The sequence below is a fragment of the Haliotis asinina genome, chromosome 12, assembly GCF_037392515.1.
Source record: "Haliotis asinina isolate JCU_RB_2024 chromosome 12, JCU_Hal_asi_v2, whole genome shotgun sequence".
NCBI lineage: Eukaryota > Metazoa > Mollusca > Gastropoda > Lepetellida > Haliotidae > Haliotis > Haliotis asinina.
Genome location: NC_090291.1, coordinates 47963834 through 47977824, shown reverse-complemented (window position 1 = coordinate 47977824; position 13991 = coordinate 47963834). Strand labels below are relative to the sequence as shown.

General features: G+C 39.5%; 1 pseudogene; it reads right to left on the bottom strand.

Moving 5' to 3' along the window:
- LOC137258826 (uncharacterized) overlaps window positions 1-13991 on the bottom strand; it is a 66386-nt pseudogene that overhangs the window by 10109 nt on the left and 42286 nt on the right.

Sequence of the window (13991 nt, the reverse complement as noted above, 5' to 3'; positions counted from 1 at the left end):
AATGGCATAAAAACATTTATTTATACGTTTAGTTTGACATTTATGGAATAGAAATGTCATTGTGGAAATATCCATAAGTGCATCTCGAAATAGATGCATTGATTAAAGCTTTTAATTACAATTAACCACATGTGAAATTAGGAAGTTTTAGTCTTCGACTGCAGGTGACTTTTCGTGGAACGAGTGCATGTACATCAATAAAGTACCGTAGACAAGCACATGCTACTTTAATTAAATCTGACACTGATGCCGTTGGACTAAGTCGAATGAATTAGATACTGAGTGAGTTTTACGCCGTTTTGGCAATATTCCACCAAATATCATGGCGGGGGAACCGTAAGTCGTGCTGACTAGTGAGATTTTGCCACGAAGGGTCCAGAACACTGGTGATATTGAGTCTTTGAATGGCATTTAGAAGTGATACACATAAAGACACGGGGTTTTTTTATGGATGACAACTTCTTTATTGTTAAGAGTCACGGCGTTTCGAAGTATATTCTTACTTCTTCATCGGGTGAATGAAGCAGTGGAGTATAACAAGCTATTTATGTACACGTAGAAACAACAACATTATGACAAAGGAAACCAGGTGGATGGACAGGAGTGGAAGCCAGGGGGTTGTTAACCCAGGCATGATTGGTAAGATGAACAATGGGAAGCCAGGTGGGGTGGGGCATAAGGGACAAGGGAATCCAGGGAGTGTTGTTTCAGACGTGGCTGATGTGGTATCAGTGGCGGCATGTAACAAGTGGGAGTGGGCCTTGCTGGTAGTATGTACAAGGATGAAGTGGGCAGCAATGATGAGGAATTATTCCAATATTAATAAGTCCCAAGCACTAGGGAGATGTGTTCCTCGGTCACGGTTGATAGCTGGTCAGCGTCTTCTGATATCTATGGCCTCTTGCAATTTCCTTTGTCGTCAGTTGCTGTTGTTGACAGATAGGGCCTTAGTGGCTTCCCATATGATGGTGTGGTCCTGGTTCTTGCTGATGTGTTCGGAAACAGCCGATTTGAGGTCAAGTTTGATGACGGACGCCTGATATTCTTTCAGTCTGGTGCTGAGGGGCCTAAGGGTTTCGCCGATGTACGTGTCACCACAATCACAGAGGATTTGATATACGCATCCTCTGGGGTTGGGTTTGGAGCTACAAAGAACTGGACCACCTAAAGGACACCTTCACCTCCATGAATGGTACCCCTGCACACCTAGTCTCTAGAATCATCAACAAGTCTATCAAACCCTCAAAAGACCCAAAGACCCTAGACCCAAAGCAGCTTCATCACCCATCAGGATCACCATTCCCTACCTAGGCCCTGTCAGCCATCAGATCTCCCGACTCGTGAAAAACAAAGCCACCAGTAGCTCCAAACCCAACCCGAGAGGATGCGTATGTCAAATCCTCTGTGATTGTGGTGACACGTACATCGGCGAAACCCTTAGGCCCCAGGACCACACCATCATATGGGAAGCCACTAAGGCCCTATCTGTCAACAACAGCAACTGACGGCAAAGGAAATTGCAAGAGGCCATAGATATCAGAAGAAGCCGCCCAGCTATCAACCGTGACCAAGGAACACATCTCCCTAGTGCTTGGGACTTATTAATATTGGAATAATTCCTCATCATTGCTGCCCACTTCATCCTTGTACATACTACCAACAAGGCCCACTCCCACTTGTTACATGCCACCACTGATACCACATCAGCCACGTCTGAAACAACACTCCCTGGATTCCCTTGTCCCTTATGCCCCACCCCACCTGGCTTCCCATTGTTCATCTTACCAATCATGCCTGGGTTAACAACCCCCTGGCTTCCACTCCTGTCCATCCACCAATTAACGACTGGTTTCCTTTGTCATAATGTTGTTGTTTCTACATGTACATAAATAGCTTGTTGTACTCCATTGCTTCATTCACCTGATGAAGAAGTAAGAATATACTTGGAAATGTCGTGACCCTTCACAATAAAGAAGTTGTCATCCATAAACAAACTCGTGTCTTTACTGGTGATATTGTGATGACACTGTTGATATTCATTCGTAACTACTCGGGTCATTCCGGCAAGCAGGTTACTGAAAGAGGCGAGTAGTTACGACTGTGTTTATATTTTCTCTTCGTTGATTCGGCCAACGACGTTAATTCGGCAGATATTCTGCACCGTTGGTCTTTTCAATATCTACTTCAGTTATCCAGAATATAGACGACCAATGAGTAAATCAGTCTTTCTACCTCACATTCGGTTAAATCTGGAAAGCGAAGTTCAGGCTTAGCATGCGAAAAGCATTTCCAAGTAAACGTATTCAAAAAGGGATGGCACACGAAAAACAAAACATCTACTTCGAATATATTCAACTAAAACACAATAACCAGCCAAAATGTTTTGTGAAAAACGTACCTAACTTACACTAAGTATGCACACACAACATACATCTGTCCTAAACGTCCCAAATTGGTAGAAATTTCAGTGCGCTCTTAAAGAGGTAACAAACGCCCAAACAATGCTACAAGACATGAAGCACCCTACTAATCCAGGGGGTAACAGAGAGTAAATACTGTGTTTACTGCATGACAGCATATCCCAATTGCGTAATTCGATGTTCATGCTGTTGATCACTGGGTTGTCTGGTCCAGACACAGTTAGTTACAGACCTCCGCCATATTACTGCAATATTGCTGAGTGTGGCGTTAAACAACAATTAATAAACCAGTCAAACGTTACTTGAAACCTGATTGGTTGTTTCATCGGGACACTGTCACCAAATAATGAAATAAAAATCGAGAAGGCATCGTAACTGCCTCCCATAACAATTTTAGTTTTCGCAATGCCATGTACTATGTTCGAATATACTCAACAAAAACAATTAACATTTAAGCAGTATATGGATATAACATGAACTATTAAATACTTTAATACAGAAAACATTTTGTATGTATCTACAGCTTGTGTGCTGATCGTACCAGGCAGCTACCAGGCGTTTAACAGCTACGTCCTCTCAGCTGGCTGATGCCGAAGATTGTATTGCAGGAGCAGTTTCTATCGGTTCAATATATTCTGTCTACTGTACTCCAATGTAAGCTGTGATAAGAGGGCTTGCAGGGCTTGCCATTTCTCTAGAGTCGTTGTTGAAAACTGACACTCAGGTAAGCGTATTAACTTTCTAATCAACTGCACAATGGGAGTCTGGGATACCGAGACTGTAATGTCGGTCTACTAATGGACTAGATTTTCAACAGACATATCTGACTATGTGGACGGTTTTGCAGTTTTCATTTACAAAGGTAACCGTGGAACAGACACCGCAGTTGTAACATGTTAACAAGCACCATTTTAGTCATCTAACATGAAGTAAAACCAATTACTTCATTCTCAAATTGAGTTGAGACACGTACAACGTGATAGCCAAAAAGCAAAAAGTCACCCACTGCCTCGGGGAGTGTCTTTTACATATTGCAATCATTTCCCACTGCCGAAATATAGCGATCACTGTGATCACGTGTTGGAGAAACATGAGCGTATCCTGCACCTCTGGGGGACCGGCCATGAATACATGCAAAGGCAAGTCATTTTTTCACGTAAGACACAACATACACTATAGTACAGGGGACAGGTGTGTCGGACAGCATTATTTGGTACTGAGGCATTACGTTTTGAAATGCCTCCCACATGACTAGAACAAACCCTTTCGAAATGTCTAATAGGGCCTCGAATATTGTAACCTTCACCATACCTTGACCTAATGGATAAAGCGCCGAAGACCTGGGCTCGATTCCCCACATGTGTACTATGTGTGAAGTCCATTTCTGGTGTCCTCCGCCGTGATATTGCTGGAATATCGCTTAAAGGGGCTTAAATACCCAACTATATACTGATTGTACAAAACGAGCGTACTCCCATCAAATACATAGAACACCTGATTGATTGCTGAAAACTAATAACGTTGTGCATTCAAAAACGTCTTCTGCTTTACAGCAAAATAATTACTAGATGATGTCACAGTACAGGAACATTGTTTTAAACATTTCGTATCTTATTACCTGTAAAACATGCACAGTTGCACGTTAATCGGTCCGGTAAGGATGTTTGTTTTATCCTACGGAGATTCTCATTAAATCGTTATATGAAACATCCTCATCCGTGTTACTATGGCGATTGCACTTACCGACTAACCAGTGCGATTGTAAAAGGGTTATTCTTTTCATAATATTTATACAAAACATAATTAATGCGAACGGAAATGGCATTAATATGAGCTAAACGAACGCTCTTTCTCTATTTTGTGTTTCAACAAATCTTTTATGTTCATGTGTTTAAGGTTTGGAAGCAGTAACAGGAATGACAGGCGGCAAACGGCACACCATCATTAAGGCAGCTGGAGAGGTTGCACATTGCGTACACTTCGTTTGTCGGCAACTACTTTCGAACATAAAATTATGATATTTTCTCAACGGTTGTAAGTGAAGGAATAAGCAATGCAAAAGACAGTTATACGATTATACGTCTGTCACCCTATCATCAAGCTTAATAAAGAATGCCCGTGAAGATCCGGGTTAGAATTGTTCGTCAGTAATGGAGGACTAGTCACTGGGCTATGCCTCAGGTCGTTACGTGGCCAGTGTTGTAGAGTATCCCTTCTTGTAGTAAGAGGCGACTGTCAGGATCACCGTTAGTTGCTTCTTACGAAGATCATGGGTTACTGAAGATTATTCCAAGCCCGGGACGTCACGACTTAACACTTTCCGAATGTGCTATCACGTCTTACTTCATTCGCATGTATAAAGCCCACAATTATAGTGTGACGACACCAGATATTCACAAGAAAGGTGTTCTAATTAACGCATTCTGTATACCTGCCATGACCGCGTGTGGGGACCAAGCTGTGTAGGTAATAACGGCATCCGATTCAAAGTGGTGTGAATATCCACATTAATTACTAGATGCTATGACAAAAATGACAATAAACCTGATAACTCTAAGTAGCTTTGACAGTGTAGTTACCAGTGCACCAATTAGTTCTTGTATGTATCTACGTGACACTCACTGAGCGAGACGATCATCAAGCATGTTTTCCTACAATGATCCTACAATGGGTATTACCAAAAGGTGAAGGTCATGAAAGATAATTTGTTCTGAACGTGTCAGTCATTATCAGATGTATATTGAAACATCACAATGACAACTGGGAAGGTTCCAATAGAGACAAACGTTATGGATAAGGGTTTTATTGTACCGACAACAAAGGAGAATATTCTTGATCTATTCAAAATAACAGGGCTGGCAAAGGACAAAATGACCATACTTTTAATTCTTAAATTCTGACAAAGTGCCAAATTTCTAAGTTAAATGGACACTATTTAGAATCACTTACTGCAAACTGAGGCTGAAAATATTCTAAACACGTCTAAGTGTATCCAATATAAAGTCCATGAAAGGTAAAGAATGGATATACGCAAGTAAGGTCATAATCTATCAATTCATTAATGTCTGAAAGAAACCACCCATGTGTTAGAAAACGACATTCAGTTTGTGTTGGTTCATTGTAAAGTCAACATTGGAACTGCACGGTGGTAAAACTGCTTCCACTCTGAGTTTTGCGACGAAGTTCATATACAATTGATTGTTCTCTATAGAGTCTATATTGTAAGTTGTTCACCTGTTTTGAGGGAGCCATAGACTGACGCATGTTTGGCGTCAGAGCATAGTTCATATACTATTTGATGGCGAGGGGAATATAAACAGACGTCGAAGGTACATAAACCCATGGGAAGTGAGGGACCAGTGAACAACGTATTTATCTTACCGAACACTCCAATATTAATTCTGAACTGTTTGAAGCACGGGCACAATGTAAGTTGTTCACTGGTCTCGAAGGGGCCTTTGCACTGATGCATCTCCAATGTTAGAGCGTACGCCACATGATTTTTCATCAGAGGAACGGGTGGACAAGAAGTTACAACGGGCTATCAAAAACTTGTGAGTCTAAAATATTTTTGACATGTGGATGATAAAAGTATGTGTATCATATTGAAGAATGGTTTATATCATTCACATGAACGTAAGACTGACAAGCGCAGTTTTCCACGTCTTAAAGGACAACTAAACTCAATTTTTTGGTACTCTTTTTATCACTGCATATGAAAGACTTTTGGTTAGTCATAAACGAAACACCATTTTTTTTAGAAAAAAAAGTGGTTAATTAATACGAAGCGCTGCTTAAAAGTTGCTAAAAGCCGTCTGCTTCTCTCTCGCCCGCAAACGAAACCACTGACAGGTTACGTAACTCTGTCGCCAGAGCCCTACAGTGACGTCATAGAAGGAACGATTTCCCGTTAAATGTATAGAAAATGTGTAGGAAGCTCGTCATTTTGCTGATTTCTCGACGTCACCAAAGACATGCCGAATTGTTGTGTTGCCGTCTAATGTTCCTTATGGTCGGGAGATGGTGTCACTATGCACAGATGTCCACCAGACTCCGTAGTTTGCGCTTAAATTGGTTGTTAGTGTGTGCGAAGTGAGCTTCCTGGAAGCCTGCGGTATATACTAAATCGGATGGTTCGCCCCCTACCACGCTTCCAGGATAGAAAATGGAGTTGAAGTTTCATCGAGTTTATAAAATCAAGACTGCTTACTACACACTGCTGACCAAAAGGATTTTGCATGGATATATCGCTTTCTTCCTCGGAAACGAGGTTGTGGTCGAAGTGACAATATTATCGTAAGTAATATTATATTGACCCCTTATATTGACCGATTCCAAGACTGAAATTGTTATGTTATAAGCAAATCCTAATGTCCATAAATAAAATACATATTTTACTACCAGTAGAAGGTAATTTTGACTTTTTAAGTCGGTGAAAACAAACTTAAAGGTCACATGCAACGTAAAACACAACTTTGCAGATTCTGGTACTTTTCGGTATGCACTTACCGAAACAAATCATAAAAAATGCCAATTCAACCTATAAAGTTGAAAAAAAACGCGATGAAAGAAAAGCCCGCGAAATCGGAGTTCAAACGTTTCACTAAATTCCCCCCAGTGCTGGGGGGAAACTGGTTTCAGCAGTTGTGCTACGCTGCGTTCATAACCCATGCGCAGTGAATAGGATCGCGGAGCGTGAAACAGTATGCATGCCCAGAGTCTGAGGTCGTGAGCAGTAGTCTAATCTTGGTTGTGTACACAAACAAGTAAATAATCTACTCGTTACGTAAAAAAAACTTGTTGATTGTGGTAAGCAGTCTCTGTCTCAGAAAAAAGTCAGTGTCTGGTTTATTCACACCTATATGTCTGACTCTCTGTCTGTTAAAGACAACATGCAGTACACAGCTTGTTGTCATTGACCACGTGCAATTTGAACTTAACACCTATCAGAATATACGACATAAAGGAAATAAATTGATTTATGACTCGTGCACCCGAGTCCCGTCTCTGCCACATTATGTAATTAGGCAGGTGTGATACACATGTCATGTTTTTTGGATGACTGGATCTGACGGAAACTGGTGCAAACTCTCGTCAGTTTCAAGTCCTGCTTTGTACTTGGACGAATGACTACTCTACTGAGATGATTTTTGATTGGATCGAGTGCAAATTCAGAGAACATGTATTTTCAAAACCTAACATCTCTATATACATTCTTCATTGATAACAACTTCTTTTAGTGTATATGATTTTTTGTTTGACAACAGTATATGAATCCATACTGAAACGGCACATCAAGTACACAAAAAGAAGCTGTTATCCATAAACAATCTTACTTTCTTGTAACTCGCCATACTTCTAAAATACCCATCAAACAGATCATCTTCCTGTACACACAATGAACCCTCAGCATATCAGCAAATGAAACAGCCAATCGGAAGCCGTCGTTACACTTGAGTGCAGATCCACCCGCAGCGACTGGGTTCGGTCTCCCGAGGGCTTTGTTTCCGGGGAAGTAAGCCCAAGTACAAAATATTGCACTTTTGAATCGCGATTGTACACTTATAATTTTGTTTATTTGTGTTTTTAAAAGCAGCAATGTATATTATATGTCATGAATAAGTGATAAATGTGTTTTAATTATGTTTGATTTTTTGGTTGCATGTGACCTTTAAATAGCATTCATCCTCAGACAGGGCGCCGCCATTTTATAAAAATCGTGAAGTCACGGGCTAAAGTCCGTTAGAAATATTGAGATTATGAATTCTTCTCATCAAATTAGAAAATCAAAACTACTTTTTACTAGTAGTTAAATATGCATTTGAATCAAGGAAGCAAGGTGGGGTCGAAGTGACATGTATATTGCAAGCAATGTTGTATTGACCTCCACCTCACTTCCAAGAGTGACACTGTTATAAGTAATGTCATGCAAAATCCTATTGTCCATCAATAAAATACATATTTCACTACCAGTAGAAAGTAATTGTCCCTTTGTAAGTCGGTGAAAACAAACTTAAATAGCATTCATCCCAAGACAGGGCGCCGCTATTTTTGAAAATCGTGAAGTCAAATCCATTTGAATTAATGAGATTATGTATGGTTTGTTCTCATCAAGTTAGAAAATCAAAACTACATAAATATGTACTGAATCATTACCAAAAGGAGTTTGCATGACACAACCTGTAACATAACATAAGCGAGGTCGGGGTCGAAGTGAAAATACTGCGCGATAAATTTCTTCACTTGCTAAATTTACTTGGTTTGTAACGTTCACTCACAAGTATGTGGACACTTGTCAATATACGTCTTTATACTTGATCTCATAATCCTGATTACTTTATAAGCATACTTGCATGCATTTTGAAACTTAATAAAAAGAAGCGATCTGCGAATGTATAACAGGAATGTAATATGCAGACATTTCATAGATTTCCTATATGAATCATAATTCGCTCGCACGCCCTAGTGTATGTCGTCTGCGTCATTAACAATAATTCTGTTGAAAGCTACGACAACTTATTAAAAACAAAAATGCATGCACATATTAAAATTAAAGTTATAGGAGCAATGCTAGGCTATTACCTTCTTCCAGGAATGTATCCATCAATATCCACAAAAACAAGTGATATATAATTCATCTGCAGATTTCCCAAGTGATATGTCTTTTAACATTCTAATATACGAAAACGTCATGTATCGTTTCAGGTTTTTCACATTGCTGTATAGTCTCATTGGTTACCCAAGATAGCACACCTGGCAACTAATTGCATAATGTGCGTCATTCTTTTTAAAAAGTTGTTTAGTTAGCCAATAATGAGCATTCAATCAATGTATTGGCGGTTAATCCTTTGAAAGATGGGTGTTGTTATACATAGACACAGACACGACAGAGTGTATTCATTATAGATTAGGAAATGTACATACATAAACACTACCTTTTGACAAATCCCCCATTTAAATCCCCATAAAGCTAATTAACCAATCAGTGTGTTATCGGTTAATCCTTTGATCGATCCAGACAAAGGAAATGCCAAATGTGGGCCTTTGTCGGGTAATCTAAGTGGCGTTACCACTAATTATACTCATTAACCGAGCATCAAGTGAATAATGACAAATAACGTGAAGGTTTATACCACCTAACACGGATTACAACCTAGCGACACCAAGTGATTTTGACAGAATCGTCTTTGAAAACAAGGGTTGTAACTCGACAACTAGGTAAAGCAGGAGAAAAAACTAAATGATAGTAGATTGTGAGAACAGATAGGTTTCATTTTTCTCAACAGCTTTCGCGATTTCAGGTTTGTAAAACCTGTAAACGAAATAGTTTAACCCCTGAAATATAGATGGTTACTACACAGACCCTCATTTCTACACCCACTATTACGTCACGGAGACGCGCCGCTGTGATTGGTTGAAATTTCGTTTGCGGCTGAGAATTGTGCACTGTTGAGAAAAAGGTCGATTTAAGGTAATTAAAGATCGAAATGAACAGTTTTAATGACGGGGTTTCATTTATAACGATGTCAGCAACTGATTTTGCATTTGTACCCTATTAGAGTATATGTGACCTTTAACCCTTAATGTCTCATAGGGAAGATATAACCGCGTGGCCTTTCAGGAAGATAATGTACATTTGACGGATTATTCTAACAGAAAGGGGCGTCAATTCGGTGATTCAAATGGGGAGGTTTCACACTGCTCCATACTGTCTTGAATGGCATCTGAAAACCCAACTGCACAGTCTCAAACGGCATTATACCGGTTCCCAGCACTTCACTAAGCAGAAGCATGAACCCGCGGTTCACTGTTCATATGAATCCATATTCAGCATCAACTGGTTTTGGATTTTACTCCAGTGCCATCTTTGCTGGGTTCAACTTTCGTTTCATTATGTATACCTTACAGACGTACACCCAACTGCTCGTTTATGGATCATCTTTATTTTAATCCTCTTTTAAAACATCTTGAGCTCAAAAGAATGTTAGGACTATGACCTGTGACTCAATGTGAGGACATATCGCTGATCATTGAATTTGGTTAGGTGAGGTAGTCATTGCCAGGGCAGTCTTCTCGAAACGTGCGTAGTCCTCAAAATTCGTAACTTTGATCATAGTCAGTGAGTTACGAATGGGCCTAACAAGTTCGTAAGGCTACGAACGTTTCGAGGAGAGCTAGCCAGCTGATGAACGTCTATATATTCAACTTCAAATACGAGACGTTGTTATAAAATATTGTAATACCACGTGAGAATTACCCAAAAACATTATCAGTCATATCCGTGCACTTATGGAAAACACACATATTAATCCAGCATATAACTAGACGACTTCGCACTGTACAAAGGTGTACAGGGCTTGGCTGGAATACGAGTTTATTCATATGAACTACATACATATCTGCCTACCTGTCTTCTCCTTCTTCTTGACTTGGATATCACAACAAGTAAAATGCTTGCCACACTTCCGCCGAATGACGTAGAAGATGCCGAAGGCGAGGAGGACGCTGAGGATGACGATGAGTCCAATCCAGATGGGTTCTCCCAACAGACGCTGTCCGATTGCCACAGTCATCTTCGAGTTTTCTAGCGGCTTCCTACACTGAGAACCTGCAAAGAAAGCATACACTGAATTTCTGTCACTAAACCTTCTGTAAATACCCGAATACTATTCTGCTGTTTTAAATGATGATATGTTTCCCGGGCACATATGTTTCCATACTTTCTGTGGATTTCTTTGCTTGTTGATCAACGCCGCACTCCAGCCATATGACGGCGATCTGTAAATAGTCTAGTGAAGACCAGACAATCCAATCACAAGTTCGGTACGATTCCGACATTAGTATACGTGTTCACGAAACACTCTTAGTGGTATTTTCTCTTTACTTTGTTTATCACGTTGATATTTATTTAAAAACGTTCGGTCATTGAAAGGTGGTTTGAATGTATGTGCCTCCCAGCGTGAAGCTTTGCTAGAAGCTTAAATTTATACTCACTCACCCCTCACTCCAAATATATCATACGATAATTGTTATCAACACTATCCCGATCATACGGATGTTCGCGAAAAGCTTCGCATATCTAACTGGTATTCGTCAAAAATACATGCAAAGTCAAGTGACGTGTTCACATCAACTACTGAGAAGAAAGAATTATAACAATATGCATGCTAGCAAACAATGAATATAATTTAAAGGAATAAAAGTTTCGCATATTAAAATCACCGCCTCGCCAAACGAAAGCAATAAAATGAACCATTAACAAGGTATAGAACATCTGGATTGATCTACTACCGTAAGGTGGCAGCAATAGATCCTTGTTACCATGGTGATACTGACGCAAGTGGAAGAATACTGAAATCGGCTTGGCATGCCGATTGTTTTATCTTCCAGAGACCTTGAACTATTATTAGTTTAAATTACATGAATGTCCATGCGTTGTTCTGTGGCAGTTACACTAAACGTAAATTGTTAATTGTTTTACTTAACAGTCCAACCTAAGAGTCCTTGGAATGCAAGCGTAAATAAATAGGTTTCATTTTTCTCAATTTGTATTAAAAATGTATTTAAAATGTTAAACGCGTGCATAAGTAAGAGAGTTGAAGGTTTCAAATTTTACTGATTCTGTTATCATGATATATGTTCGCATTGCAAGTCCACATTGTGTTACCAATATCAAAATAAATTTTACATTACAGTTTAGGAATTGTCGCCTGCAGAGGTACAACAAGCTGCATAATATTAACATATAACACACATTCCTATCATGTATATTGCGTACAAGCACGCTTGAATAAATTAGTAAATGCTCAATAAATATGGTATAATAATATATAATTATAATATATAAAATTATAATATAACCCAAAATGTTATCATGGGTATGTTTCTAACAATTAATAACACTGTTCCAGGCGAAGTGAGGTTAGAAAGAGAAAGTTGCGAGGCTTTAAACACCATATACGTCAAGGTATTGCACGTTTAAACAAATGTTGAATGACCAGTTATTATCTTGATCACTTGATTATTTGTAGCACATATTTATATTACATCATATTTTATCATATTTTCTTATCTATGTGAACTATTGTCAAGGGCTCTGATTCAAAACGAATTCCTTTTAGTTGCATATGTATAGATAACATCATCAATGTACGGGGTTTTAAACTGAAACCATAAAGATGCCTTCCCAATAAGAGCCCGACCACTTGTTGTTCTGGTATTGTTGTGTTTAATATACTTACTTTTTATTGTACTTTATTGACTTGCATTTACTTATTTATGTGTGTGTGCTCGTACGTGTGTGATATGTTTGTTGTATGTGTGAAAAAAGTAAAATTATTATAAAATGAACATAAGAACCTCCTTTCATCGAAATATTTTGCGTGTTTTCAGGCAATCTATCTCTTCCGCCAGCAACCACCCATCCCAGTGATTCGAATTAAAGGCTTCCACAAGAGTCTACAGGTGTCCTACTTACCTTCCCAGAAGTCGTCACAGTCACACTGTGGGGAGCTGGTGATGTTACCGCTGCAGTCCCCGTTCCCTCCACAGAAGGTCATGCGACATCCCTGGGGGTCTCTATCACAGCGCGGTCCCCAGAACCCCGGGGTGCATGCACAGAAGTAGCTGTTACTGGTCAGTACACACTGACCATGCACACAAGGTGTCAGTTGACAGTGAGTTACCTGGCAAAATAAGCCTGGAAAAACAAGTCACTCTGAGTGAATAATTAGATAAAAATCGAGTGAGTGATTGAGTATGGCTTTATAACGGAACATTAGCTCGGCGAGGACAACCAGAAACGAGCGTCAAATAGGACAACCACGTTGGCGTGAGAGCAAACGCGTTAACCACATAGCGACCCCAACCCCTACCCCGGTACAAATCGATCACAGGATACAAATCGTGTGGATCAGTGTGGATTCCCTTATGACTTTGCTTCTGTGACAGAAAAAAAACCTTCCATCACAGATGTTTGTCTCACAGACAGAAAAAAAACGACTATCTACTATCTGCATGATATACGAAAAGAACATACACGGTGAATTAAGGACAGCATAACACAGTATATATTATTGTAGTGTGAGAGAACAAAATATAAATTAAAATACTAAGAGTTGAAGACGACTGAACCAACCACGGCCTACCACAGAAGACGGAAGTGGGGTAGCCTAGTGGTTAAAGCCATCGCATGACACGCCGATGACCCGGGTTCCATTCCCTACATCTGTGTAATAAGCAGAGCCAATTTCTTGTGTTCCCCGGCGTGGTATTGCTTGAGTATTTCTAAAAGCGGCGTAAAGTTAAATGCACCCACTGACTATCCACAAAAGCAAAGGGGAGGAGATATAAATGACACATGGATGAATAGATGGATGGATAAAGGTATCGTATTCAAGATCACAAACATATACATAAAACGACCAGTCTATCTTGCTGCTCACCTCAGTCAGTACACACATAGAATATGATACCTACTGGATATATATATATATATATATATATATATATATATATATATATATATATATATATATATATATATATATATATATATATATATATATATAT